Source organism: Heterocephalus glaber, unplaced genomic scaffold (genome assembly GCF_053883595.1).
Source record: "Heterocephalus glaber isolate CG9 unplaced genomic scaffold, H.glaber_assembly_v1.0 deba00000470, whole genome shotgun sequence".
Classification (NCBI taxonomy): Eukaryota; Metazoa; Chordata; class Mammalia; order Rodentia; family Bathyergidae; genus Heterocephalus; species Heterocephalus glaber.
The window spans coordinates 14,373,337-14,379,989 of NW_028258145.1; the positions used below are offsets into that span (position 1 = coordinate 14,373,337).

Sequence of the window (6,653 nt, forward strand, 5' to 3'; positions counted from 1 at the left end):
AGTGGGAAGGAGAAGGCTCTCCCTCTCCTCTCCTTTTCTTTTCTCCTGAATTTGTGTTGTTTTTCTTAATCCTCACCCCTCTCCTCAGGTACTGTTCGTCTAGTGACGGCTGGCTCCATCAGCTTATAAATTATGCTCTCTTTCCATGTCTGTGTCTATTTTATGTTCTAATTTGCAAAGAACCTCTTTATTCTTCTTAATTTAGTTCTATCACAAGGCCTGCAGAGAGAAAAAGAGAGCTGGAGTGAACATACAATCGGAGCATCATATGCATCTTCTGAACAATGCAATTATGCTTGCAGGGTTCCTCTCAATCCTCTATTGCTTCTGATGAAAAACATGCTGCCTGATCTAACTTGTTTTCTATCAGAGGTTGTAGTTTGAAGATTTATGAAGAAAAGCTTCTGGGAATTGAGTGCTATATTCCAGGAAGGGGGGTAGGTGGTGTACTTGGATTCACAGTGTGCAGAAGGCAGGAGGGAGTCATTCATATCTTGTGTTTTTCATATGAGAGGAACTATGGTGATTGAAATGAATAGACACTTCTTAAAAGATAAATTTAAATGGGCAGTAATTACATAAAAAAATGCTCAGCATCTTTGGCCAAGACTACCTTGTATATAGTATCTTATGTAATATCTTCATGGTATATATTGCAAGGGACATAAAAAGGAGACTTGTTAGTGGTCTCTAAAAATATTCATACATATGCAAAAATATGACTCTAAACATAAATATTAATCTATGTACTACACATATACATATGCCTGTATTTGTGTGTGCATGTATGTGTGTACACATACTTCTTGCTTTATGGCACACCATCTGGCTGAGCACTCAGGACACCGCTTGACATCCACAGTGCTCCATTTTGCAGAAAAGGGGTCCAGTCATGAGAGTATATGGGTGATTTGCCTAAAGTTACCTGGTCAGGTATTGGGATTAGAACCCTCATTTGTCTAACCTTAAATTTGCTCTTCCAATGCTTTCAGTTCATCTCATAGAGTATCCTATTGGCTCTCTGGTGAGAAAGAGACAAGAAGAGAAGGACATAGGAAATTCCCATCTCTGTAGTACCTTTGTCTCATGCCATGTTTACCTCATCTTATACTCAGTCCTTTAGTACATAAACAGCTCTCTCTCAACCCATAAAAGCTACAAATAGCATCATTTTTTATATGAGGACAGAGGTATATTTTGCATTACACTGGTTCCTTCCTCATCTCCCCTGAGTCTCTCCTTCACAGAAACTCATTCCTTCCCTCTCATAATGTGTCATGTGATTCTAATTAATTCTGATACTAAGGAAATTATTAACCAAAACCCCTCTCAAAAACAAATAAACAAAACCTCCTTTTCTCATGTGCCACAAGAGTTGACTCCTTTGTCCTTACCTATGCAGATTGTACAGGAGCTCATTGATGTAGTATTTTTATACCTAAGGAAAAAAATGGTACTAATTTGTGCTACCTTTTCTTATCATGAAATGTTCCAAGACTTTTTCCAAAATGAATATTAATTGATAGAAGCTTAGAAATTTTGGGGAGAGCAGAGAACAGCCACTCACTTAGGGACATCATAGACATTCTCTTTATTTGTATGATTTCCTTATGGCTGGTGTAACCAATTGCCACAACCCCACTGATTTCAAACACCACAGACTGATTACCTCACAGTTCTGGGGAGTGCAAAGTATCTGTGACCTAACAGAAAGAATCAAGAAAGATGTGATTTTTCAGGAGGCTGGAGGGGAAAAAATCAGAGTCTTTTCCTTTCCAGCTTCAAGATGCTCCACAATGCCTGCTCTAATGCCCTTTCTCCCATCACTGGCCATCCTGCATTGTCCTGCCTCCTCCCCAATGTGCCCATCATCCTTCTCTATTATAAAGACTTTGTCATTACATTGATCTCACCCAGCTATTCCAGAATAGTCTTCAGATTCCACAACCTTTAATCACATTTACCAAGTTCTTTTTCCCATATATGGTGACATTACCAAGATGTAGAGATGTGTACATGGATACCTTTTGGAGGATGAGGCATTATTCATCTGCCAGAGACTGACTTCTACATCTGTCTTCCTCTAAAATATAATCCAAAATCACAAATCAGACTTCTGAAGAGAGCTGGAAGAAAACTGCGATTAAGTAACCCTCTGACTGTGCCTCATAAGTGCTAGGAATTTTTATTCATAGCTTTGAGTGAGAATGTGGCAATGTATAGTTATTTATCAGATGCTTCTTTGATTTTATGAGCCAAAAGAAAGCAATCATCTCTAACTTCATTGATATAGGGTACTTAAAGGTTTACTGAATTTTTTTTCCTATACATCCAAAAAAGAAGTGGTAAAAATGAAGACCAGAGTGACCTTCCAAGAATAAGAAATAATTCACTGCCCCAAGTTATTTTTACTCATTACAAAGATCACCAAATATGTATATTTTCAAGTTGCAGAGACCTTGGAAGAGGCAGAAAAAAGCATGACAGGAAGAAAATATGCCCAGTAAAAGGAGCTTCAGCATATCATGTACCACTGAGGATATCTGAAGCTAAACCCCACCAGAAACACAGGGAAAATGACTCTGAAATTTGCTACATGAGAAGCTGCGGTCTGTATACAACTCCTCCTGGCTTCATCCTTCGAATCTGTCATGAGGAAAACATATTCATGACTGTGATGTGTTGTGTTGTCTAAGCAGGCAGAGTTTCCTTTCCCAGCTTAGAGAGCCCACTGAGGCTCAGATAGTGCTGGAGGAAGTTAGCAGATGTACATGAAATGGAAAGGACTGGTCCAAACAGTGAATGCCTCCACCATCCTGATAAAGGATGTCCACTTCCCAGAGCTGCATCTTTTTGACACTGAATCCTGGCAGGGTAGTAGCAAGCAGTTTCCTAGAAGTTAAGATTCTACCACAGACAGCATAATGTTTATGCACAGAATAAGAAACTGTCATGTGGCCATGTGCAGGAAGGAATATCTTAGAGTCACCATGCTCCACTGTGAAAATGGAGAGGGAAAAATGCTAAGGGAATAGACAGGTCACAAATTGAAGGACACACTGAAATACAATTCTTGTTTCAATCAGCCAACCTCAATTTTTATCATCATTAGTTTCCTGTCCTCTCAAGCACAGAAGAGCTTTTTTTGTCTGGGCTCAGGCCTCAGGACTCCACAAGCTGTTGGCTCTTTCCACACAGCTGCACACACTGGGGGATTTGCATATTGCCCATTAGGGAGCATCTTCCCTTTCAATATGAGATTAAAGCTCAACTCTAACCTTGTCTTAACTGATCTGGACTCCTCAGTTCAAGTTCTCAAAATGAGGCTCCCTGCTCAGCTCCTGGGGCTACTGATGCTTTGGATCCCTGGTAAGAAAAAGGAGATGAGGGAGAGGAATGGGGTGTGAGTGTGAGTTCTGGAGTTGAGCTGCTGTGGCTGTGTGTCCTGTGCAGGTGTGAGATGTGCAAGTCTTGTTCTCTGGAATGGGACATGTTTGGAGCTGTGAGAGTGAGGAAGGCACCAGATTCCATATGGAATGAGGACCTGTCAACACTACACACTAGATAAACCTGACAGGCCTATGCAGAACACTTCACTACCAACAGCAGAGTACACATTTATTTCTCCAGGGCTCTTGAAACATTCTCCAAGATACACCATATATTAGGCCCAAACAGGTCTACACAAATGTAAGAAGATCAAAGTGACTCAAACTGTCTTATCTGATAACAGTGGGACTAAATTGCAAGTGAACAATATAGAAGGCTAACTGAAAAATTCCTCGATATGTAGAATTAAAATAATACATTTATAAGAAGAACTTGGGTCAAATAACACATCAAAATCTATTGCAAACTATTACACCACTGATAAAATGGAAACTCATCAAACTTAGGAATGCAGTAGGAGCTGTGTTGAGAGGAAAATCTGCAGCTGTGAATGCTTACACTGGGACATCTCAGTTGTTGATGCTCCAAGTTCAAGCTTTCCACTACTTGAACAGCAAATTTCAGAAAAGATCTACTCACTATTGGTAATTTTCCTCCATAGTGGAAAATGGAAAATCTGACTTGAAAAAGTCTGTACAGGCCAAGAGTGAGTCCCAGGTCACATCTCAACACAGGCACAAAGGGTGATGCTTCAGTCTAAGCCCTGCTCTCACCCAGACAACATACACTGCCTGCGTTAGTGCATTAAATACATGTCCTTGTGCTTCTTTTGTGTGATTTATTTGCAGAAGCTATCATAACCATGGCTCATGAAGTAAAGATGCGAGGAAAACTGAGAACTATAATAGAGCCAAAGAAAGAAATCACTGGAAAATTTGTTAAAATCCTAGAAAAATGAATTTAGAAAAATTAAGTGCAATTTTAGGCCTCAAAACCAATTATTCAGTTTTTCTATCATTATTCATGGGAAAATATGTTCCATTGTCAAACTTTTCAGTGTTGAAACAGGAATTTAGAATGAATTCAGTTCGATCACCAAGATATCACTGTATTACTAAAGAACCAAGATTGGAGTCTGTCCTACTAAACACTCAGATTTATTACAGCCAAGAGTTTTCTCCTGCTGTAAATATTGCCATTGTCTTCTGGGCTTTTGAAGGTTACACAGACACAGAAAAACCTAACATAAGTGAGACAAACAGAAAACTGGGTGGTTTGAGCCACTCATTAACCATGTTTCTAAGTTTGGGCTCAGGGTTCCATCCTGGGGCAGTGGCAGTTGAACTCACAGCCATGCACCCTTCACAAGCAGCAGCCTGTGGGTGGATGATGCCTCTATTACCACTGCAGCAGCTGTGTGCTCTGCTAACATTGAGCAGCCTGACTGTCCTCATGAGGTCGATCATTATGATTGCTCAAACTGTGCTTCATCACATGGTGAATGCTAGCCATATATGATTATGAAAATTAAAATTAAATTATATATTATATACTCTTTTAGCACTTGCTCCCTTTCCAGTGTTCTAAAACTGTGTGTGGTTAGTGGTTATCATAATAAGCAGATCAGATAGAAACTTTTCCATTATTGCACAATTATTCCATGGGCCAGTCTTGATGTAATAATTTAATTTGATCATTCACAGTATTAAATATGAGGACACAAAATACATCCACTGTTGGTGCACAAGGCTGGGGCCTCAGGACTTCCTGGCTGGTGGAGCACTTCAGGAGTCTGCTCTCTGAGAGGGCTCTTAGAGTGGGAGGAATCAGGCTGTACTGACTGAGACCAGGAAACCTCAGCTTCCTACCATGTGCTCTGCCATTTTGCCTCTGAGGGCTCCTAAGGAGACATTTTTAAAAGCCACATCACAGTATGGAGCCCTTAACTATGTTGTGACCAATATATTTTCTGAAATCACATTTGTCTGCTATTCTTCAATGAAACACCTGGAGTATCGAGACATAGGAGGATATCTTACTATTAACTATAGAATTGGGCTAGTGATTGTTACAGTGTCAATTGCACTAATAACAGTGAAGAGACTCACAGTCAAGACTCACTGCAAATCTCCACACTGGTTTCCCTAGTGGTTGTACTGGTTTACATTCCCACCAATGAGGTAGAAGAGTAACTTTCCCCCACATCCTCCCTAGCATGTATTGGTATTCCATTTGACCCAGCTATCCCCCTTCTATGCATCTTCTCAAAGGAAATAAATCATTTTTACTTACATATTCATGTTTATAGCACCACATTTATAATAGCTAGATCTTAGAAACAAGGTAAGTATTCATCAACAGATGAATGGGTAAAAAAATGTGGTATTGATATATAATAGAGTACTACTCTGCCATGAAGAAAGATAAACTCAAGGCATTTGGAGGCAAATAGATGCAATTTGAGATCATCATGCCAGGTTAAATGTGCAAGACATACAATCTTTAGGATCACATAGTTTTGCTCGTTTGTTATACACATACAACAAACAACAAATCTATATTATATCTAGAGAGAGAGACAAGGAGAGAGAGAGACACAGAGAGAGAGAGGAAATGAGATGAAGTTCAAAAAATTCCACAAATTAGCTATTTAGTTATTTCAAAAATATTTAAAAATATATGCCAACTTACCAGTTTATTTCATTTATACTACTAAGGTTTTTGTTGTTCATTGAAAATAAAATTTTTCCTTTAATTTGTTTATTTCTTCTTTGTAAAAGAGTGTTTTTTCTATAACTTGTATTATGATTAATATTTTGATCATAATTTTAAGACCATGATACATGGTAAATTAACTATTTCTATTCTCTAATTTATTTTGTCATGAAATTTTCTTTTATTTTTCATCAAAGGACAAAGAATGCTTTTCGTATTTTCTTCATTATATCACTAGTATGACTTTAAAATAAAAGATGAACTGGGCAACAGTTTCTGAAATCATAGAACTTGCAATGTCACTGGGAGACCATTAGATGTCAGAGAAGCTCCACAGTTACTATGGGAGTGCATCTTGATCTTGGCCATCCTAGGGAAGTGATAGCATGAGGCTCCCAATAGGGTGCCTTGGGATCTGAACGGGGCTGTATAACCAGGGACAGATGGGATGAGCTGCCATGGTGCTGATTTGTCAGGAATCCCACTCTGCTCAGTGACTGAAAGCACAGTCATTTCTCTAACACTCTGTCCTCTCTCTGTCCTCAAAG

The 6,653-nt window shown here is 39.1% G+C and overlaps 1 protein-coding gene across 9 annotated transcripts in view; it reads left to right on the plus strand.

The window, feature by feature from the left end:
- The window catches only part of LOC106009380 (axonemal dynein light chain domain-containing protein 1-like), a 113,434-nt gene extending 107,363 nt beyond the window's left edge, over window positions 1–6,071 (plus strand). For all 9 annotated transcript variants that reach the window (XR_015448515.1, XR_015448516.1, XR_015448519.1 and 6 more), the window contains one exon: window positions 1–6,071. This exon is cut by the window's left edge and continues 44,159 nt beyond it. The gene's annotated coding sequence lies outside the window, so the exon portion shown is untranslated.
- The last annotated feature ends 582 nt before the right edge of the window (window positions 6,072–6,653 follow it).